This window comes from Sturnira hondurensis, unplaced genomic scaffold (assembly GCF_014824575.4).
Source record: "Sturnira hondurensis isolate 20B ecotype Veracruz unplaced genomic scaffold, ASM1482457v3 Scaffold0005279, whole genome shotgun sequence".
Classification (NCBI taxonomy): Eukaryota; Metazoa; Chordata; class Mammalia; order Chiroptera; family Phyllostomidae; genus Sturnira; species Sturnira hondurensis.
Genome location: NW_028077910.1, coordinates 1,645,621 through 1,669,741, shown reverse-complemented (window position 1 = coordinate 1,669,741; position 24,121 = coordinate 1,645,621). Strand labels below are relative to the sequence as shown.

General features: G+C 37.6%; 1 protein-coding gene across 6 annotated transcripts in view; it reads right to left on the bottom strand.

The window, feature by feature from the left end:
* The window catches only part of TBL1XR1 (TBL1X/Y related 1), a 154,086-nt gene that overhangs the window by 53,122 nt on the left and 76,843 nt on the right, over positions 1 to 24,121 (bottom strand). For 4 of the 6 annotated variants that reach the window (XM_037046498.1, XM_037046497.1, XM_037046496.1 and 1 more), the window contains one exon: positions 18,181 to 18,254. The gene's annotated coding sequence lies outside the window, so the exon portion shown is untranslated. Of the gene's footprint in view, positions 1 to 7,752; positions 7,870 to 18,180; positions 18,255 to 24,121 lie in introns of those variants that run through there. The other 2 variants (XM_037046500.1, XM_037046501.1) reach the window with 2 other exon arrangements.

The window sequence follows — 24,121 nt, the reverse complement described above, 5'->3', positions numbered from 1 at the left end:
TAACTACCACTTACAGAAATTACAGGAGTACAGTACAATGTGTTAGCAATACCACAAAGATACAATTAGACAAACCCAGAATATGGGATATTCAACAGAATAAATGAGTAAATGTCTTCTACTAGTGAGTGGAAGAGACTTAAATTTAGCAACCAAAAGCAGTATGTAGACCTCACTTGGATTCTGATTAAAACTATCTGAAAATGTCATCTGGGAGACCAAAAAAAAATTGTTTTTTAAATTTCCTTTACTGCTCTTCCAGTTTCTCCTAAGGCTTTGTCTCTTCTTTTCCGGACCAATGTAACACATGAAGTTGAGCCTGTTCTCTGTATTAATGGGAAGGGCAGGGGAAGCTCTCTGTAAGGATGAGGATAGTGAGTGTAATGACAATACAGCAACTCTTATTTCATAGTTAGCAGGTATCCTAGTCTTTCAACCCTTACTTTGTGTAAAGATCTCCATCTGACTATGGAGTACTGGGCTCAACCCTGTTTTCTCTGAAAAGTCAACAGCTCCAGAGTGGTAACTCTGAGTTTATCCAGACATACTCCCAGAATTCTCGTCAGAAACATACCATTCACTATCAAATCGCTGATCAGTTCACTGTTTCCCAAGTAGAGGAATCGAGAATGGCCTTATTCCTTCGACACGATGCAAACGGATGCCAGGTGCTCCCTAAGGAGCTTTAAAGAAAGAGAACCCGAAGACAGGACAGTGCAGCGTGCACGCAGGCACATTGGAACTTCTCTCCTCCCTCCTCTCCACCTCGCAGCTTTCTTGGAGAAGAAAATCCAGAGAGAAGAGGCTGTTGTGTGTAGTCAACCTCAGAATCGGTCTGATAGATGCTGGAAGCGTCACATTAAGGAATTGGTAGTAAACTTCCTTTGAATACCACCTGGCAATCAGATATTTAATCTCTGGTTTATTTCAGTTATGTAACTAAAAAGCACTCTTTTCTGCACAAAAAATAGAAGAAAAAAGTCTTTCAAAAGATATGAAGCTGTTTGGGCCACCAACCTAAAACACCCTCAACCTCAATTAAAACACCTAATGTTATAATAGCTTTAATGTAATAAAATGTTATACATAAAATATGTCACAATGAAACAGAGGAGAACCTCTACTCTTGTGGTCCATTCTGGTTACTTTATCAGATATCACTGGGTTGGTTATTCAGTGTGAGAAGTTTTACATCTACTCATGGCCAGCAGATAGGAGTCTGGAACTGCTATTTCCCTGCTAGAACTAAAAGAATTCCCCTTTTTTTCCACTGTGTAGTAGGAATGGGCTCACCTTGGGTTTTTGTTGTTGTTGTGTTTTGGTTTTTTGTCATCCCTCCTTATATTAGTGGTGAAGAAAGATTTCAGGGTATTACTTTAAACAAAAAAAGCAGCTAGAGGTATGGCAACAAGTGAAAGCATTCTTTTCAAAATCAATTTTTTATTTATATAGACAATTACTCTAAAGAAACAATACTGGATTGTACAATGTGTGGGAGAGGTAAGATTTTTCAGACACTGGGGTGACTCAACAAATACTCTAGGAATGACAAGTTATTCACATTCATAAAAAAAGGTACTTAAGAACAACTGATCGTTATTATCTACTATTGTACTTGTGTCTAGAATATAGACTGACTCAGAAAAAGCACTCCATTATTATTTGCTGGAAGAAACAAATAAAACTCTTTTTTTAACTAGTCAGAATATTTTGAAAGACCAAAAACTGATCTTCACTGATGACTGAAAGTCAATGGTCTTTTTCATCCACTCCCATCTCAATCTCCATGACTGTCTCTAGTTCAGTAACTTCTGCCTCCATATATCTCTGGCCAAACACTAAGTACAAAGAAAAAGACCCACACTCCAGTTCCAGACGACCAGGCTCTTTGCTTGGTGCGGTCTAACAAAATCACCTGGGGCATCTTTTTCAAACTAACGTCATGAACTCTGTGACAACTCTAAACGGTCTTAATTAAGTTTTAGCAACTAAGAGACACAGCACAAGCATGTGTATTTTTAAAAGTTCCTTAGGACATACAAACCATGCCTTGCATCATGCCACATACTCTAAAACTTCTCTGCCTTTAAATCCTGAAACTGTGAAACAAAACAAAGTGTGCATACACTGCACACACATCTTTTAAGGTAAACTTCTTAAATCTCCGAGCTACTCAGTTCCTAACTGAACGGGTTTTCGTGATCACCTCTGTTCCTCACACTCCTCAGAGTCCTCAAATACAACCTCATCCTCCTGGACTACATCTGTTCTCCCTCCAACTTCATGTGAATCCAGTGATCAAACATTTCAACAACAGACGCTATGGTCTTCGCATTCAGCCTAAGTAGTCCTGCCAATTCTTCCTGAGCATTCGCAACGTATGTAAACCCCAAACAAAGATGGCATCCAAAATCATTTTGCCCCTCTGAGCCATTTGGCATTTTATTATGTTTTTAACTTCCTTATAAAAATTTACATCACGGATTTTCAAAAATTTTAATTTTCCTCAAGGACCTCATCTCACTGAAAGCCCCTCAATTTAAGGTCGCTTTGCTTCTTTGGTAAAAGTTATCAGAACCTCCTTGAGTTTTTGCTCACTTCAAAATCTTTATTTTTTTACTCACCATACTATTTTTTTTAAGATTTTCTTTATGTATTTTTAGAGATGGGAAAGGAGAAAGAGAAGGAGAGAAACACAATGTGCAAGAGATACTCTGATTTGCTGCCTCCTGCAGGCCCCCAACTGGGGAGTGAACCTGCAACTCAGGCATGTGCCCTTATCAAGAAACTGAACTAGCGACCTTTTGGTTCTCAGGCTGGCATTCAATCCACTGAGGACCACCAGGCCAAGGCTATTCACCATATTTTGTGCTGACTTGCTGAAAAAGAAAAATATATATATAAAAGAGAAAAAAAACTATCTCATATAGTCTACTGGGTCTTCTGGCTAAATCACTAACCCTTTATAAAGGAACTGGATACAGTGACTAATGAAAACAATAGCATTTCTCTTTTCCAGTAATAAGCTCCTAAAATACAGATGAGAAAATACATATTTCATTTATAAGAGCAAAAAACAATTAAATATCTACCAAAAAGTTAACAAAATGGGCACAGGATTCAAGTGAGTAAACATAACATTCTACTGAAAGATACAAAACTTGACAAGGTAAAAGGATGGATGGCTCTGCAGCCTTTTGCTGTCACAAGTGACTATCCATCTGAAAGAAAATAAAAGTGGGCCCACATATTTTACTACCAGAAAAAATAAATCAGCCCTGGCTGGTGTAGCTCAGTGGATTGAGCACAGGCCTGCGAACCAAAGGACTGAGGTTTGATTCCCAGTCAGGGCATATGCCTGGGTTGCAGGCCAGTTTCCATCAGGGGATGTGGAAGAGGCAACCATACATTGATATTTCTCTCCCTCTCTCCTTCCCTTCCCCTCTAAACATAAATAAATAAAATCTTTAAACGAAGTTTAAAAAAATAAATCATAGATGGACTTAGTACTTAAATATTTTGTACATGTATGAGTGTATACATGTACATATATACATTATAATTAAATATGTAATAATACATGTTCAAAATAGAGAGCTGGGAAAAAATCTTTTTAACCAAGACAAGAAACTCAAAAACTGCACAAGAAAAAAGAGCCATATCTGAGTATATAAAGATTTACTAGTTATCAAGGAAAATAACATATCTAAGTAACAAAGACTAAAATTATACTCGTTAAAATATAAGAGATTTGATATTTCTGGCAGAAATATGAGGAAAGGTTATTCTCATTTACTGCAAATGGAAATGTGAAGCCCTTTTGAAAAACAACCTGACAACCTTTTCTTAAAAGTAAAAGCATTAGCCCCATCTGGTGTGACTCAGTGGTTTGAGTGCGAGCCTGCAAACCGAAAGGTCACTGGTTCAACTCCCAGTCAGGGCACGTGCCTGGGTTGCAGCCCGCGTCCCGGATCTACATTATCTCTCTCACATGGATGTTTCTCTCCCTCCCTTCCCCCTCTCTAAAAAATAAATAAATAAAATCTTGTTTTAAAAAAAGTAAAAATATTAAGACTGGGTCACAGATTTGCTCCTTTCTGTCAGGTTCAAATAATTAAACAGTTAAAACTGCCATGTACATAACTGTGCAACCTAGAGAAATAAAAGCACAAGTTCCTAAAGATGTTTATTTTAGCATCACTCTTTTTTAGTGTCAAAAAAATAGTCTATTAAAGGGAAAGTACCCAAATAAGACTGTGATACACTGATAATATTCATGGATTATAAGACTTAAAAATAATAAACTCGCCATGGCTGGTGTAGCTCAGAGGATTGAGCATGGGCCTGTGAACCAGACGATCGCGGTTCGATTCCCAGTCAGGGCACATGCCTGAGTTGCAGGCCAGTTCCCAGCAGGGGACTCATGAGAGGCAACCATGTGTTGATGTTTCTCTCCCTCTCTCCTTCCCTTCCCCTCTACAGATAAATAAATAAAATCTTTAAAAAATAATAAAACTGGTGCGGAGGAGTACACTATGAAAAGTATAATCACAGTCATCCATTTACAGTAAAAGATATGTGCATTGTATAAAATATTTTTGTCATGTTAGTTTTGCTTTTGATCTCATAGACTCTAACTTTATTACTAATCACATCCAAATTCAAAGGGTTTTCATACCTAACTCCCGGCCCTTGCCATTTCCAGCATTTGTGAAGACTGAAAAGTACAGTCTTTACACTTCCAACATCTGACTTCCTAACTCTGTCCTCCCTCCTCTCACGGACTTTTCTTCCTGCTCTAGTATGTGTACAGCTGACTTCTTTGAAGCCCTTTGATCTTCACTCTCCTCTCCCACTAGTGATTTCATCCACCCTGAAGAATTAGAAAATGACCATGTAACACCTCCCGACCTTTCCCTCCCCACTGATGGAGCCCTTCTGAAAAACAATCTGATGACCTTTATTCCAGCTGACCGGGGCACAAATCCTCTTTTCAGAATCTTGTAACTGAGCATTATCTGGAAATATTTATGCCCTGGGCCCCCAAATTTGTTTCTCTTTTTGCCCATAACCATCACGGATTCTACCATTTACCAACTTTGGTATCATGTTGGATTGAACTTCCTATCTTAGCTTTCACCCGCACTCTTTGATTCTGTTTTCTATTACCTATCCAAAACCACTTTCGGCCATGCCTTCCCTTTCTACAGCTCCTGTCACCAGTACTACAATAGTCTCCGTGTCTCCTAGTCCCTTCCTTTTATCTTCAGTTTTAACATTCACTCTAAACCTTTTAGCCAAGTATTTAAGTTCTCCAGTCTATGGTCTCAAAGCATCTATCTAGCCACACAGCACCTTCCTTAAATGCACCCTTCAGATGAAGACAGATGTTCCTTGACTTTTGATGTGGTTAGGACCCAGTAAACCCATCATAATCTGAAAATACTATTAAGTTGAAAGTGCATTTCAATACACCCAACCTACTGAACATCATTATGTACTCGGAAAACTTAGGTCAGTCTACAGTCGGGCAAAATCACCCCCTGCCACTGTGCAGCATCACAGGAGTTTCATGCTACACGTTCATGGGAAAAGATCAAATTCAAATTTCAAAGTACAGTTTCTACTGAATGCTTTTTTTCTCACATCATTGTAAAGTTGAAAGTTTTTAACTTGAGCAATCATAAATCAGGATCATCTGTATATTTGCATCATTCTAACATCCAAAAAATTTCCACACTCCTGCTTTAGCCCTTTGTTCCAACTACAAGTGCTGAAACTCTCCTGTTCTTCTTCAAATATCGTCTCCTTATGAGGCCTACGCAAATGTCAACATCAAAGATGGCTGCGTACTTTCCTTCTGTACCCCAAACAGAGTATTTCTACTTTTTAAAATAGGCAGAACGTTTATGTTTTCTTCCGAAGGCTACTGTTTTTGCATAAATAAAAGTCATTTTAAATTCCCTGAGCTCCAGTTTCTTGTTCTGTATAAAAAAAAAAAAGTAAAATCTAATCTACAAACCTCATGGGTAGGCAGAAATGCATAAAAAAGCTGTTTATAATCTAAGTGTTAAAGTTGTTATTGCATTACCTTTTATTATGCATATTTGTTTTTTCAACCACTACCAAACTACTAAACATTTAAAAGGCAGACTGTTCTTTATAGCCTAACACCCAACACATAGTAGCTGTTCAAATATTTCTGTAAGACCTTCATAAGTCATAAAATAACTCTGCTCCAGCATAATAAATATAATCTAAGCACAATTTATATACCATTATGCCTTCATCAAAATAAAGCATCTAAAATAAGCCAGTCAGAGAAAGACAAATACTGTATGATTTCACTCATATGTGGAATATAATTAACAAACTGAACTAACAAGCAAAATAGAGACAGACTCAGGGAGGGGTGGATGACAGCTAAGTGGAGGGGGTGGGGAGAGTTGGAAAGAGTGAGCAAAAAGGAAAAAGGATTCATGGACACGGACAACAGTGTGGTAATGGCAGAGGAGAGTATGAGGGGACTAAATGGTAATGGGAAAAAAAAATAAACATTTTTTAAGAAGCAGCATCTATAACCCTTCTCCCTGCAGACATCTCTCTCTTCAGGAAAACTACTGATTTAGTCCACCTGAAACACAGTTAGTCTACTGGTTGGTAGAGAGGGACCCTTTAAAATGGCTAATAAATAACTAAGTAGTCAAAGTACCTGTTTGGGTGATTGTGATGGTGGTATTCTATCCAATCTAATAAATTTATCCAAGATCCACAGTTGAACATTACTAATGCTTTAGAGTTTACCATAAAATTCAAAAAAATTCTAAAGGTTGACATCATGGCTATTTCAGTGACATAAAACAACAGATTTTTTAAAAAGTAAATACATAAGAGAAGCATATTAATTTTCATTAAACTGAAAGATTTTTTTCTCACTTTTACAAAAGTAAAAATTAATTATGGACAATGTTTACATACATTTTTTAAATGGAAGAGATAGTAGAAATGACTATCTGATCCTACAGAACTCTGTAAATAATAATGTATGAGAACTTAGAAGTCCATGAGTTACCCTTAAAAACCATATAAGCCTATAATATCTTGTTAAGAAAGCGAGACAGCTACCTAAACCAACTAGAGTGCTGTCTAAAGGACATGGAAACTACTTAAAGAAGCTATCACTAGCCAGAAATGGGACAGTTTTTGAGAAAAACAGAGAAAGTAACTCATTGATAGAGAAAAATAACACAATGACCTTAAACATAAATGTGTTTAAATCCATGAGGTTACAAGATAAACCATTTTTATTGCAATTATGTCATGCCGTTGGCTAGTATTTCTCGGCATTTTTATTTCACAAAAATTGCACTCATATCTAGTATCATATCTGCTCTTAGATCTCCTATCTATACTCTTATTTTTACTTGTAATTCACTTATAAAATCTAAAATTACAACTCGGCAAATCATTCCTGTTATAAATTTTAATCTACTATTGCTAACAGTGTCTGGAAAGGCTAACGTAGTCACTGCTAAGGAACCTTCTTACTGAGAATTTAACTCAAAAATAATGGTCAAGTGCCCAGAAGAATAACAGCAAAATAAAAAGTCATGAGTAACTAGACTATGTTATGCATTAAAACAGGTAAGGGCAAAAAAAGAAAATGAAGAGTTTGACAGGAATGATGAACAGCAGCTGGTGAGAGAAGCAAACCACTTTGTGTGTTCATTTAACAGTAACAAAAAAGCTCACCCTGTATGTGATGTTGCTGAGCTCCGTAAACAAACATCGGGCAGCATGACGCAATAGAAAGAGTCCTGGACTGAGTCAGGAGGCCTCTGTTCTAGCCACAGGCCTCAGTTTCCTCATCTGTAAAATGAGGGTGCTGAATTAGATCATCTGAAAGGGCTCCTCTAGCTTTAACGTTGAGAGATTCAATGAATTTAGGAAAAAGCAATAAAATGTAGGAATTTTGTTAACAGTGAAGTTTAACTGTTAACTTCGGAAACAGCAGGTGGAAAAACAGAGAAAAGGAATTTTCATAAAATCTTGAAATGCAAACAGCAATTACCTTGTGACTGGTAACTGCTGTAACAGTTTTCATGCTGTCCCAGCCTTAGTACCATTCTCATCTAAGCTGGGTTATGAGTGACCAAATTATGACCTGAAGAAAATGTATTCACCTTTGGCCAGCCAGACTGCTCAAGTCAACAGCACAGGAAATAGTACAGGACACCTTTGGGCTACCAATGACTTCATGTGATAATGTGTCTCATAACTGTCCTTGGCTAAGTAACTGAATAAAGAATGAAAGGACACAAAAATGATTACAGTAAATTAAACAATCTAAAATATGTAATAAAGCAATAACTTCATTTGTGATATCCTTCTTTGTTAATGAGTGTATTTTCTCTATGCAATAATTTTTTTCTGGTGAGGTCTCAAAACAGAACCTGGCTTCTTCTGACAAGGCAGCTAACTGAAATGAGTGACCCCCCCCCCCCACCGTGACACACAGAAACACAGGAAAGGGTGTCTGTGTCGAAGTTTCCACACTGACAGAAACCAAGCTTCCATCAGTAACAAGCAATATAGAAAGGCTCTGGTGCCTCAAAAAAATGGCGACTTCCTAACTGTAACTTCCTAAATACAATGAACTGCCCGATTCTAGCTATTCCTGCAAGGTCTATCTGAATTGCAAGTTTTAAGTTCATAGGTCCGTTGATATTCTACTTTATACTTACTTTTTTGCCTATGTTGACACCAAGGTTCCGACCTGGCAAACTTAAAATCCCAGGGACAAGAGAACCAACAAACACATCTCAGTAACACAAAATCTGTCTCAAGTCCATTCTGTTAAAGGATGCGATAACTACACTTAAGAGACATAAAGATATAATAAAACACTCAATAAAAAAACTGGTTTAAAGCTTATATTATGCAAATTACCTAAGGGATTATAAAATAGCTTTGCATCCACATAACTCCATTAATTATTCATTTGAACATTTCACCTTGGCAATATAGTTCCTAATATATTATTCAGAATCACTAATAAAATTTCTCTGGTTGGTAGAAACAAAGGCAAAACTAAAGGTCTTCATCGTACTGAAACTTGATCTTGGCTAGTCTAAAAACGTTTATGACATCCATGTGTGTCTGAGATACAAAATAAAACAAATTGTTTCTTCATATTGAATATATTTTCCATTTTAATTTGGGTATTTTGACTTATGATCCCAATGAACTGATTAAAATAACCTTAAAGTTACTGGTGAAAAACAGAATCAGGATAGATATGCAAAGCATACTTTAGAGCTCTATTTTGAGCATCAGCTGTTCTTAGCAATTTTCTCCATGACTTTTTCAGAGAGGCTTAAACACTGCCTTACTAACTAATACAAATACTTATGGTAAGGTAACATTAGTAGTGTTGTTTTCAGCCAGTAATGCACAGTGTAAAACAAGTCCCGCAAAATGTAGGACTGAACTGGTCTTGGATAAAACTCTCTTCTCTACGATGGCCTTGGCACTGAGATCAGCAGTTAAAGGAGAATGTGATGTTTAAAGTAACTAGTTGGTATGTCATGTGACACCCACTAGATTGTTCCTCACTGAATTTCTATCTATAGAACATAAGTACATTTGTAATTCTTTCCACCACTCACACAAGTCAGCACACAATTTTCTCAAAGGCCAACACTCTGGGATATCAGTAATACAGAACTCCTGGAACCACACAAATGGCTCAAGCTGGGCCCGACATAGCAGGCCATCTGCTTTGAGCAAGTTATAATACTTAGAAAAGATGGTAATTTTCATTAATGCAGCACTACTGGGAACATTAAAAAACCCCAAAGACCAAAATAAGTCCAAATCTGACTATTTTGGGTCATTAGAAAAATATGAAGCCATTAAGGAATCAAGTAATTACATATACATTTTATTTTCTAAAACATATTAACTGCTTAGTTTTGTTAGAAGTTCTCATTTCAGGACTGGGGGGAAAAACTGGCTACAAAATTTTTAAGTGATTGAATTAGTGGTTGAAATAGCATATCTCATAATTACAATTTATATTTTAATTTTATTTTTTGCTCACTCTCGCCCACTTACAACTTACTCTGATGTGTACATTTTAAAATTTTAGTCTATCAGAATAGATTTCCTAAGAGTAAATTTCTTTTCCTAAGAGAAAAAATGAATTACTGTTTATAAAGGTTATACTTAATATCGGATGTTTTATCAATGTTTTAATAACACTGTGTTTGTGTCTCAGAACTTTATGAAAGAACCACAAAATTCTAGAACACTGATGTTTCACTTTTCAACCCAACAACTCAGTAATATACTGGTAACCATATTCCTAAAATACAGATTATTTTTCAAAACAAATTCTAATCATCCAATCTGGCTAACAATTCCAGTATAAAAAATAAGCAATCATCCTTCTCTGAAAAATGAATACATTACACTAAGAAAAAATGTGTCCAAAGCTATACTTCATAAATGACAATTGGTCAACTAAAAGAATGGAAAGAGAATCCAGTAATTTTCTCTAATAGCATTTTCAAAACTTGTTCAAAATAAGCAACCCCAGGGATTCCATCTCCCATTAATCATACTTGACTCTGAGCATATTCTAATTATGTATCCATTCTATCCCCTCAGCATACTCTAATTATGTATCCATTCCCTCAGAATTTATGAATTATAAATTATCTTAATGAGTCTTCGCTATGTCACTTTGAAGTAATCAAATTATTGTGTGGGTATGTTTTGTCTTACCCCTTTTATTGTTTGTATTTCTGTATCTTTCTGCACCCTACACAGTACAAAGCTCAGTGCACAGGCAGAAAAGTGGTAAACTCAAACTGTTTTCAAATTTCAAGAAATAGTATCAAGTTTGATAAAAGCCACTAAAACAACATATTAACAAGAGGAATTTGCTTTAGAGAAATACTACCTATTAGTATCTTTATAATATTTTATTACAAAAATTTGCAAACAGCCCTGGCTGGCATAGCTTGGTGAATTGAGCACGGGCTGCAAACCAAAGGGTCGCAGGTTCGATCCCAGCCAGGGCGCATGCCTAGGTTACGGGCCAGGTCCCCATTGGGGGCCACACAAGAGGCAACCACACATTGATGTTTCTTTCTTTCTCTCTCTCTGTCTCTCTCTGTCTCTCTCTCCTTCTCTTCCCCTGTCTAAAAATAAATAAATGAAAGTCTTTTAAAAATTTGCAAATATGCTGAAGAATTGAAAGAACTATACTAAAAATATGAACCCTGCCACCACCAAAGACCTTAAAATTAACATTTCCTTGTATTGGTTTTGCCACATTGGTTAACTGGTCTCAATTTCTGAAGCATTTCAAAAGAAGCTGCAGATCTCAGTATAATTCTACCATGTATTTTTCAGCTTGTCTATCACTAACTATAGCAAATTATTTAATATGATTTTTCTTTAAAAAAAAAGAACTTCACACAAAATACAATGGATACATACTAGGTGTGCCATTCAATGAGTTCTGACAAATGAATATGCTCAAGTAACCAAACTCTAACAGAACACGGGATATCACTGTCACCCTCGGAAGTTCCTAGATGCCCTTGCCCATTCAACCCCTGCCCCCAAAACCCAGGCATCGGTTTCTAAGCCATGACAACTACTTTTTTGTGTGGACAACACAAATTAGTTGTTTCCCCCACCCCATATTTTGATCAGATAAAATGTGCCTGTTGTTATTTTTAGGACATCATATATAAATGGAATTATACACTAATGCCCTGTTTTATGGATGGCTATGTTCACTCAGCACAGTATTTCAAAGTTTCCACAGGCATCAATAAATATTTTGTTCCTCTCCATCGCTCAGTAATATTCTGTTGTACAAACATAACGCAGTTTACCTATTCTCATGCTGACAGACACTTCAACTGTTTCTGGGTTAGGGAACAACTCTAACCCAGAAACAGTATTTGGCAGCAATTGGACACAGTATTTGGTACCCTACTCTGTGGTTCTAGGATTCCCTCCCTCTTCCAGCAGCTGACTCCTTCCTCTGCGACTACTGTGTACTTAGTTCTGAACTCCGCCTCTGATTCCTCAAACCAGTGACTGCAGACGAGCCAGCTGGAGACTGCCCTCAGGCAAAACCATGAGGACGCTCCCCTAAGCCGGTCCAGTTTCTACTCGTTTTTGCTTGTTCTACAGTGTCCTCATAATGGATTTTGTTCATTTGTTATCCAGAGAGCCTGGTCGAGGTTTGTGGATTCATCTGACAGGCAGCGCCACTCCATTTTTTGAATTCTTCCTTCCTGTTATTCTTCTGAGCACACTTGCTTTATGAAGACTGTAACTGACATACCTATCTGGGGCAGGGGTCCCTTGAAAGCTTAAGTCAGTCCTTTCCTTCCAAAAGAGCCAAACTAACCAGGAAAAGATGCCTCTGGGTGCTGCTAAGTATGAAAGCTGAAGGAGGAGACCCTGTACGTCTGTGTATGAACCAGCAAAGCCCCAAGTTCATCCTAAAGTGTTAATGCAGAACACACTCAAAGAGGCTAAAATGTCCAGAGCTAAAGATAAAAGTAAGCTACTGTGTAAGTTCTGCATTAATCCCGAGTGCTCCATGTGAGGAGGAAAACCAAAGCAGCTTAGTAATGGTCTGGGAAAGTGACCTAACATTGCACCCACTGCCCGCACTAGAGTGAGACAGAACTTGTAGTCTGAACCCAACCTCGCTGATCACCCACTTTAATCGGAAGGAAAAATCATTCTCCCAAGAAGATATCATCAAAAAATTACTCAACATACAACAATCAGATGCTAATCTGGATATGATCCAGGTATGAGAATTATCAAATACATTAAGGCAGCTACTTTATCCATCTTCCACAGGGTAAACGTATGCACTTGAAATGAAAGCATAAAAAGAAACAAATGGAAATTTTATAACTGAAAAATTAGGGGTGGGGGGAATGATTTAACAAGTTAATAAATATAGACACAGGAGAGCAAACACTGAACAGCTATGTTTCTGAGTAAGAGAACGCAAGCAGGTAAGAAAAAATTCTAATTTTAATTACATTTTTTTCCTGATAGTTTGCTTCTTTAGTTCTTAACAGTACGAAAAACAACTAGATAGCTTCATCGAAATGCTTTAATCCCGTTCCTCTATCTCCTCTGGAGGTCCTGTGAAAGCTCTTGTGATTCGCCTTGGAAGAAAACTCAGATTCTGTATGATTTGTAGGACACAATTTTCTGAAATGCTGCACTGCAAATGAGATCCGTTCAAGCCTTGCTCCTGTAACCATGACAAACAAAGTACGTGATACGGCATCACTGTCTAAGCCTTAGTACCTCATTTGTAAAAGGAGGGTTTGCTCAGTGAGTAATGACAACTTACTGAGCTTTGTGACGTGGCCCCATGGTCTAATTTTAGGAACCCTCTAAGGGTCATTCTAGTTTTCCCAGATCTTGGCACTAGGCAAGTTTTCACTGTGCTAATTACTTGTTTCTGGCCAACAAGCAGAATGCGAGTATACAGACCTGGTAGTTGGGACGGCTAGGTTTAGAACAATAGTGTTGATACGTATACATTGTAAGCCATAATATAAACCTGATATCTAGTTTTACATTTTCTACAGACGTGGAAAACTTTAAAAGATGCACATAGCAACTGATTTTAATATATATTGTACTTCACTTAATAATCAAAATATTACTTCTGGTAATCAATATTTTAAAATCAAGATAGTACTTTTTAAAAATTTGAATCTTCAGAGTGTGACATTACACTACACAGCACAGGTCTAAACATGGCCATAAAGGATGGGGGGGAGCCCACAGCAAACCAGGGCCAGGGGATCTCAGTGAGTGATCTGCTGTGTACACACACACACACACACACACACACACACACACACCTATGGTGGTGGTGGCAACGCGGTCTGCTCTGTTACATGGCAGAAAAATAGAGCAAAGTCCTTTTGAAATAAATATCCATCTTTACTATGGGTAGCATCAAAACAAAAAAGCTGATAGATGCTTATGAACTGTTTCAAAATAAACAGTAAGCCACTGTCAAAAAGACTCAGATGTCAACTCAAAAAGGCTTCTTAGGCCAACACAATGTAAGCATCCATAAAATAAAGAGTAAAAACAACCATGCAATAAACATGATATTTAAATCTACAAACTCACAATGACACCTTAAAAAGCTCTCATTGGTCTACTTTTCCAGGATTCTAGGGAACAACTCAGTACTTGAAAATTAGTAAATAAAGGAAAGAATCAAGTATTTCAGTGTGCCTCTCCTGTGGCAACTGTACCAAGCACCTAATGAGAGAACTTTCTGTTTGTAGGAAGATTACGATGGTAAAGACCTGATACAACTAGGATGTCAACATTCTGTACACTCATGGAAATAATGCATCAGGGGAATGGTCCACAATGACCACCTAGGGTAACAAACAGACAACCAAACGTTATGTACTTCTTCATGGAATTAAATTACTTAGCACCACCCCAACCCCCCTCCCAAATAAAGCAAAAAGGCCAGAATTAGATTAAACTCTTGGATCTAACTACCAATTTACCAAAATATACAAGGTAAAGGGAGTCATTTTACTACAGGAATGCAATTAATAAACTACTGAATGAAGAAACCTTATGGGTTGGGTTTTCTCTAAAGGGGAAAAATTATTAATAAACAAAGAGCTAAAAGCATAAGCTGCACATTCCAACCAAATGTAATATATGAATTCTGTTGTGATGTAAAATTATTTAAAAGACGATGGGGAAACCAACTGAGTGGATATATGGTGATATTAAGAGATTACTGTCATTACGACCCAATCATTAGGATGCCCATTATCTAATAAAATAAAACTAAACAATCCGTAGAAGAGGGCAAGTACCGGCAAGAGTGTAGAGAACTCAGAGCCCTTGCCCACTACTGTTGGGAATATGCAATGGCGCAGCCCCTTTGTAAAACCACACGGAGGTGCCTCAATAAATGAGAACCGTTACCACATGGCCCAGCAACCTCACTTCTGGGTGGGTATATAGCCAAAAGAATCGAGAGCAGGGTCTGAAAGAGATGCATGCACACCATGTCCATCACAGCATTCCTCACCACAGTCAGAGGTGTAAGCAACCCAAATGTCCAGTAACAAGGAATGAAGAAAACATGACACATGCATGCAAAGTATTATTCAGCTTTTAGAAAGAGGGAAATGAAACCTGTCACATGGTATAACATGCATGAACCTAGAGGACATTACAGTAAGTTAAGCCAGTCACAAGGGAAATATACTGTGCGATTCCATTTATATGAGGCAGCTAAAGCAGTCAGACTCGTGGCAACCAGAGGTGAACGGGCTGCTGCCAATGGCTGGGGGAGAGCGAGAACTGCAAGTCGCGGTTCAGTAGGTAGAGAGTTTCGGTTTGGCAAGATCAGGAAGTTCTAGCAAGCTGTTGTACGATGTAAATACAGTTAACACTACACATACGTGTACTGACTGCACACTTAAAGTTGTTAAGGCAAATTTTGTTTTTATACTACAATTTTAACAGTATATTTAAATTCCTTTTCAAATAAAACTATTGCTAATTTTTAAAGTGTGACAATGGTATGGTGGCACACATTTTTTAATAGTCCGTAGCTTCCATAGATACATACTAAAACATTTATCAATGAAATCATGCACTTTTACGTGTTGGCTTCAAATAATCAAGTGGGGTGTTAGGGTGGTGCCCCCCCCGCCAGGGGAATTATAGCAAGATTGTTAAATGAAACAAAATTGGTGACTGCTCCAGCTAGGTGAGAGTTTATTAAGCTATTCTCTCTACTGTCATGTACATTTGAAATTTTTTGCAATATAAAATTAAAACAATAATACACACCTGTTGGCCAATGGGTTCTATTACTTCAATAAGGTAATTACAGAAAGTAGTATAAAACATTTATATAGGAAATAGCTCTAAATAATCAGGATTTAAGGTGTAATTAGAGTTAAAATAACTTGTACCTGGACAAGTGATGAGTGGGATAAAAATTGAATGTTATGGATCCCTCATAGTTATTACATCAAGAGTAAAGGTGAGGGTAGGTATGGGGGTAGCAGGGTTAACTGTCCCCACAAAGCATTCCTTTATGGCATGTTCAGAGAACAGCACAGGCATAACCGTGAACACTATGGCATTTATCACGTCTACAGGAGAATCACCATTTTGGACCAGTGTCCATAAATTTACAAGCACTGCACGCCAACATGCAGAAATAAATGTCTTTTGTGTCCTCAGCTGCATGTAAAAGCAAGTCCGTTGTTCATGTGGTCCTTCATCTCTAACACACACACATACAGAACACTAACATGAATAAACATTAATGTCTGTGGTCATAACTTAGAAATGATTTTCAGGTATGTTCAACAAAACTGGCAAATGTGAGATGATCTGATTTAAAACACAGTCTACGAGCTGTTTCCAAGACAAAACAGCACACAGCCTACGTGAGCAGCACATTTCAAACTCCACTTGAGGACAAGTGCATCACAGACACCAAAAGCCTGTGCAACTGCTGTTCAGGGTAGACGTGTCACGAACAGGTAAGACTCCAGTAAAATAGTAAACTAACAGGTTTCAAATATGAACTCCAAACACAACACCAGGAGCAGTTATTCCAAAAATCCAAAGATGGTTTACCACAGAGCTGCTTCTTACAATAGAAACTAGGTAGTTTTCCAAAAGAAAAAAAAAATAGAAGATTTAATGAGTTAATGAGTCACCCAAGCACCCTAAAGAACCCAGCAGGTAATTCATAAATTAATTAAGAACCATGAAATACTTCAAGCTGGGTAAAGACAGGAAAAGTTTCCTATTTTCCTCAACATTCCCCATTAGCTGCAGAAGGAGGGGGAGGGGAGAGAATTGAGGGGACAAGAGGAAAGAGGGGATTGGAGGGGAGAGAAGGAGAGGGCGGTGGTGAGAGTGGTCATTCCCCACCCCCACAATAAGAATTCAAAAGGTAGTTTAGATAAAGGAAACACTCCCCTTATCAACATACTGACAAATCCATCTTTAAAATGAATCCTCTCCTAGGAATACTTCCGCAGATAATTTATCTCACCCTTGTATCTCGGTTCTTGTTTTAGTTTTGTTTCATACTGATACATCTACTATTTTCCATAAAATTATATAAACCTTAATCAGTTTCTATAGCTCCATAATTTAATTTTTAAATAAAAAATCTGATTAAGTAAAAATCATTAAAATTTTTCATGATGCATTATTTTGAAATAGATGTTGTTATTTAAGTAATTAATTCTAAATAACAAAAAGTAAAATTATTTCTCCTGCTATTTACTGAGCTCCAAAATACACAGCAATACAATTCAGGTAAGGAATTACTGTTTGTAAGGGAGAACCATTCTAATCTAAAATGAAGAGTGATGAGATCACTTAGCCTACAGCGGAAGTAAACTTAATTTACTCCAATTCCACCACTGGATTTTATGAGTACCTGCCAAAAGTCATCCAAGACGCAGGTAAGAAAGAAAGCAAATTCTAACTCCTACAGAGCCCAGTGGTTTTTCTGCTGCATAACGCAGTGGACAGATTTTCATTCCACAGAGAAAGGCTTCTAAATGGTGAAGAAGATGAAAATGTGCCTCCCAAAAATTATTCACTAGCTAAAAATAGGCAGAATTTCAGCCATTTAAATCCCCATTAAGTATAAATATTAGGGTAAATGCAATATGCAAAGTTAGACTATTAAAGTAAGATGACGGACAAAGGCACAAGCGATTACTGCCGCTAAAAACATTAAGTTCATCGTGAAAATTCTATTCACATATAGTCTACTCATTAAAATACAGGAGTGTCTCTACACAGTAATACTCTTCATTGGGAGAGCCATAACCAAGAGGTTTTAAAACCTACAGATCATGGAAATATTCAAAGTAAGGACTTGCCTTTTCACTTTTTAATACTAAAGAATCAAAAAATATTTTAAGTTCCTCAAATTGTATATTTTAAAGAAGTATTTCTTCAGTTTGGGAACACATGTATATTTTGTGAGAAACTTTCAAAATCCTTAACAGAGTTTTTAAAGTAAGTGAACGCTAAAGGGAGCAACAAAAGCACTCTAACATTCAGAGGGGGGAAAATTCTTACCATTGGCAGTGCATTGATGTGGGATGTACAACTGAATATCCGGCGCCACCAATCACAAGCTGCTGTTGCTGATGCTGAGAAAAAGGAAAGTAAAATATTCAGTGTGCCCTAAGACAAATTCAGTTTAAAAGATTCCTCATGCCAAGTTGTACATGTATGAAACACTCTTCATTTATGTCTGTACAGTCTCCACCAGTGACTGTCTTTCTCCCCCTAAGCAACTGCTACAAACAGCAGCAGCAACTTCTGCGTGGGTAACATGCGCAGGCACTGAATCTTTGTAATATTCCTAAAAGAGTGACACAATGAACAAAACGAGACTCGCACTAGAGATGAATTTGCACTAACTGACCCACATTCAACTCAACTCGTGCAAATATTCCTGTAACAGTGTCCAGTATGTTAATATTCTAGAATTATGAACCATGAAGAATGGCATTAAACTTATATCCTCTATATGTTTAATAATAAAGACAAATCCATGGTTAGCATCTAAAACCATTTCAATCAAAACTTATTAAACTTGAATCTCTTCAGAGTTTGCATCTTAGAGTTTATCCAGTCTTTTTTGCTAAGTCACAGCACACGACTTCCCACGAAGCTTCTCTGTAAAGGTGCGCACAGCGGTGGTCTCCTGGCCCCCGCCCCCCCTCCCCGCCGCGTGGAGACCCCGGGGGCCCCGCCGGCTGCGCAGTCCGCCACGGGCCAGAGCAGAGCACCATCTTCGGTCAAGAACAGGCTGATGCCACAGAAAGGAGCGCAGGAGCTTCACCTCGGACACTCGCGTATCGCACAGTAACATACGTCAGGCAACACTAAGAAGATAACCAAGCAAATACACCGAATAACTGCAGACACAATTTAGTCCCTTCAAGTTCGCTCCCTCCGGAGTTTACCTTCACTGGAACTTCCACTGGTGCTGACTGCCAACTCCGTGGCCACACTAGAACTTTTGTGCTATTATGTATCTTAAGTTATAAGGAAACCTAGAAATTAAAATAACATTTACTGACTCTGTCACAGACTTAACTGAAATTACGGGTGTCTGCATCAACACATAATATCTCACCAGCCTTTGATGTTTCAGGAGAAAGGAAGGAGCCCCACAGGTTTTGGTTGGAAGACACTCATGAGGTGGTTGGCAGATCCTTTCCAACCTTCGACAGGTGCTGAAGGAAGGTTCTGTAGACACCTTGATTGACTTCCAGTACAAATTAGATTACTGCTAGGCTGTACACCTCACGGTCATTTGTTACAAACATCAATTATTTTACTATAAAATTTTCATCAGTTTTTAAGCTATAAACCAGATAGGGCAACTTGTTATCCAAAAACTGGCAGATCACCCTTACCAGAAAAAAAGCTCAGTCATACATTTATTCTACTTATTTATAAATAATTAACATGTGCTACTGAATTATGTATATTGTAAAATATACAAAACCAATTTTTAAATAAAGATTATTTATTTAGAAAGCTGTAATACTGTTTTAAAATATTCTAGTTTCTTGACTTTTAAACACCTTTTATGTCATGATAGTTTTGTATCATTATTAACTAAAATCCCAAAATACAATTTACTCTTTTGGCAAGGCTCATCAATACCGATAGTGAGTGGACGCCTGTGTGTCAAATATCTTTCTAGACAATATCCGCATTTTTCGTACATTTTCTAAAATGATTAGAACATGGCAGGGGAAAATTCATTCTAGTAGTTTGTAGCAGGTCTACCATTTTCTTGTTTCCTACTCTTACTGATGTTTCTTATACTCAGTGCGCCTTTGTAGGAATCTTTAAGTGATTAGTCTTATTTGTGGAGTTTGTTTAAAACTAGATAATACAACCCATAAATATACAGATTCAAGGACAAGTAAACTTACAGTATAGTATAAGCTTTAATATGAGGAAGAACCTCCCCAAAAGCTGGAATTTATTTAGAAAACTGTGTATGTTCAAACTGCAGTCACTTCCACTGCACGCGCCATCTGATGATGCAAGACACTCATCAAGATGTTTTTCCACTGCTCAACACAGTTTCTGAACTCACTGATTTTATGCCTTTTAGGGCTTCGGCCACTTTTGTTTCACCTTTTTCACATGAGCAAAATGTTTCCCTTTGAGGGCTTTTTTCATTGGGGGGAAAAAGGTCCCTGGGGTGGGATCAGGTGAATATGGAGGGTAGGGCATGGGGATAAAGCTGGCTGGGGTCAGAAACTGAACAGTCGGCGTGGTTTGGGCAGGTGCGCTCATGAATCACCCATCATGAAATGGGCAAATGGGTTCAAAGTCTTCAAAAAAATTCACCAAGGCCGAATGCGGCCTCTCACAACCATGCCAGCTAGTACACTGACACAGATGTCTTCCTAGAACCCTCACCTACAAAGGGGCCATCCCTCCAGAAGGCAATTCGATCCGGTCGGTGCATCTTACAGTCCAAAACCTCGGTTTATTAAAACCATTAGCACTAAAGTAACTCAAGTTGTCCCGAAGTCACAATCATGCGCACCCTTGGCCCTGACTTTAATCTCACTTGCTGAAACACCCTCTACTCTCAGCAGAGCAGACCAGCCTCGCCCTCTGACCTCCACACTCTGGCTGCCACAGCAGCGCTTATTCCTCTGCCAGAGATGTGCTCCTACTGCCGTTCTACCCTTCCAGACTCAGCCCACATGAGCTCCCTCCCTCGACTGTTCACTCCACTCTCTGGGAGAAAAATATGCGCCTCCCTCACCACAACTTTGCAGGACCTTATTCTCTCATCACGCCTCCCCTTCTCAGACTTCCGGAGACCAGGGACTGATCTGCTCATCCGGCTGACCCTTCACAGGGCTACACAGTGCCTTAAACATACAGAGTTCTTAAGATATGTATGTTTATGAAGTGTTATAAAATTTCTATGTGTAGAAATAAGTACATACATATTTGAAAACAAAAACATAAGACAGAATGAAGTATAGCACAAATAAATCATATTGGTTAGGAAGCACAACTTTTTTTTAACTTTAAAAGTGCTTAGGAGAGCCTAGCTGTACCAATAATTTCAGTAACCCTTCTAGGAATTGACCAATAAAGACTGATTTTTTTGCCATCAAAACAAACAAAAAACAAAAAAAACCACCTCGTTATCCTATAAAATCAGCATAAAACTATCAACTAATTTGTTCTACGTATGTTAAACCTACTTACTTTCTTTCTTATAATAAAATAAGTGTTTGTAGGTTTTGGTTTTATCTCCAACAAAAATGTTTGCTTTTGGAATCTGTATTTCAGAACATTTCACCTAAAATAAGTTTTAATTTTAGAAAAGGCTTTAGGCATAAAACAGACACTGCTGACTCAGTAGACATTTTCTAAAATCTACCACCTACACATAATTAGGACTTTTTAATATGCAAAAATCCTATAATAGTTCAATGGTGTACTTTGACTGATCTTCACAAATACTACACCGAAGTCTTTAGGAGTAAATTTATTTTATTTGTAGATTTCTTTGAAAAGCTAATGAATTATAGGCCCTTTTCCTGAGAAAAGTACAAATAGAAAAGTTGCTTATAAGTTACAGTTCCAACATAATCTAATCTAGAACCTAATGGCTAGTAACAAATTCAAGAAGATATACTTGGCATCCTTAAGAAATAAAAAGATCAAATGAACTGTCTGATTTTGAAAAATCATCCCCCAAATTAAAAGGAAAATATAATGATCCCACCATAATTAATGTGCTCAGAAGCATTTCTTAGTAAGTGAACTTGTGGGCAAAATTAGTGCCACAGGTAATGTCCAAACTGAATTGCTTAGCACACAATTAAAAGTAAAATAAACAAACAGTGGTCACTTTCAACTGGAACAACTAAAAAAAGAATGTATTTGAAAATTGAAGTTTCAACGGAATTTCCTCAGTTCCATTGGTCCATTTCACAAAAGACTTTCACTAACGGCCTTCTTCAACATGGCAACCTCTAGTACCAGACGATGCATTCATCAAAGCCTCTAAACTTTAGTCTAAAAGCATTATATCCTGGACTCTCCTCAACCCCTTCTCAATTTCTATGTAATCACATTCATGTAATATCCTAGACAGCCATTGGGAAAGGGGCAGAGCTGTAACAGAAAGGATGTCTTAAGGAAACCGACCCCTAAGATCAGACTCAAAGACAGAGCGGTCAGAGAAAACACAAGTTTATGATCACTGGCTATGATTTTCACTTTCTTTCATTATTTAAGCAACTTAGGGAAAATGGACTTGAGTTGTATAGTATAATTCCCATTTTCTAAAGATAGGATATACTCAAGACCACAAATCCAATTTAAAAACAATTTAAACATGCACTGTAAAATAAATATGCAGTATTGTCTAATTATATAGTTACTATTTCAGTTGAGTTAGTTTCATTGGCATCATCACACATACAAGAATTTTGTCAGATTTATACAAAAAAACTATTGTGTAGGAATAAGACAAAAAATAATGAAGTGCCCCCAAATTTGCCTGTCAAAGAGTAAACAATACAATTAAAGACAATAACAACAACAAATTCTCTTATACTAAGCCACTAACTTTTTAAAATTAAAGTTTGATTTGGGCAGTTGCAAATGTTATTAAAAATCAAGTTGACTTTTTAGGCACTAACAGCTACCGATCAAAAGTTTCCAGTTCACTAACTTTCAATGATAGAGAACTGAACATGAGAAGTCTTAGACTCAAACGTTAGTTGTGATACTACAAAGATGAAGAATGCACTGTTGTCAGTTACCTAAAAAGTGGTACATCAACAAACTAATTTCTTCTCTTCCAAAAAAACTGTTACTAAATTAATGGTGCATCTTATAATTTATGATGCCTTGGAAATGTGACAGATATAACATTGTTTTCTTCTTTTTTTTAGAAAATGTGTTTTTCTTTTTAAATATTTTATTTATTTATTTTTAGAGAGAGGGGAAGGGAAGGAGAAAAGTGGGAGAGAAACATCAGTGTGTGGTTGCCTCTCACGTATCCCCTACTGGGGACCTGGCCTGCAACCCAGGCACGTCCCCTGACTGGGAATCGCACCGGCTACCCTTTGCTTCACAGGCCCGCGCTCAATCCACTGAGCTACACCAGCCAGGGCTGTTTTCCTCTTAAACACAAAGCTGAGAGCAGCTAACTTTTTTTTTTCAAGTAGTCTGGGAGGCAGAAACAAATACTAGTGTGTCAGGAGGCAGTAAAAACAGTGTAAGGATGTAAGAAATAATAAGATGGAAAAACAAACTTTGCTTTCTCCAAATTTGCTTAAGACCACATAAATAATGCCTTGCCACTTAACAAAAGAAAAACTGACATAATTCCTTCATGGTACTAGGTTTTTCACTCTTCCCAAGGGCTGAACGTTTGATTCAAGAAACCAAAATTCTGAGTAGCTAATTAGGCTAGGACAATGCAAAAACTGTCCTGGTGAACAAGTCTCCTGGCAGAAAAGAAAACAGCCCCGCCAGGGATACTGGGTCTTTGGTTAAGTGTGTCCTACAGAAACGCCTGTCCAGATTCTAACCTAACTGTGACACAGTGGGTCCCCCACGCAGACTGAATTGATCTAGGGTAGAAATCTGCACATCAGATGCATTTTTAAAACTCCCCATGTGATTCCAGTGGGGTTCAGGAACCACTGGAAGAGTGTGGCACAAAAGGGTTGGATGGGAAATTTTAATAGGTAGAGTTAATTATTACCATATTGGGGTGAGGATGCCCAAAAGGGTCACTTCTTTCAAATTCTAGCATCGTAAAGTGAGTGGTTCTCAGAACTTGGGTGGAAAACATACAATTGTATATTAAGTTAAATGTTTTACTAATTTGAAGATTACCAATAAGAAACAAAAGATAAACTCAATCTCTCTCCCAAAAATGAATTAGAGAAGGAAGAACAGTAATAATGAGGTATCTGAGATGGAAAGAGACCCAGAAAGA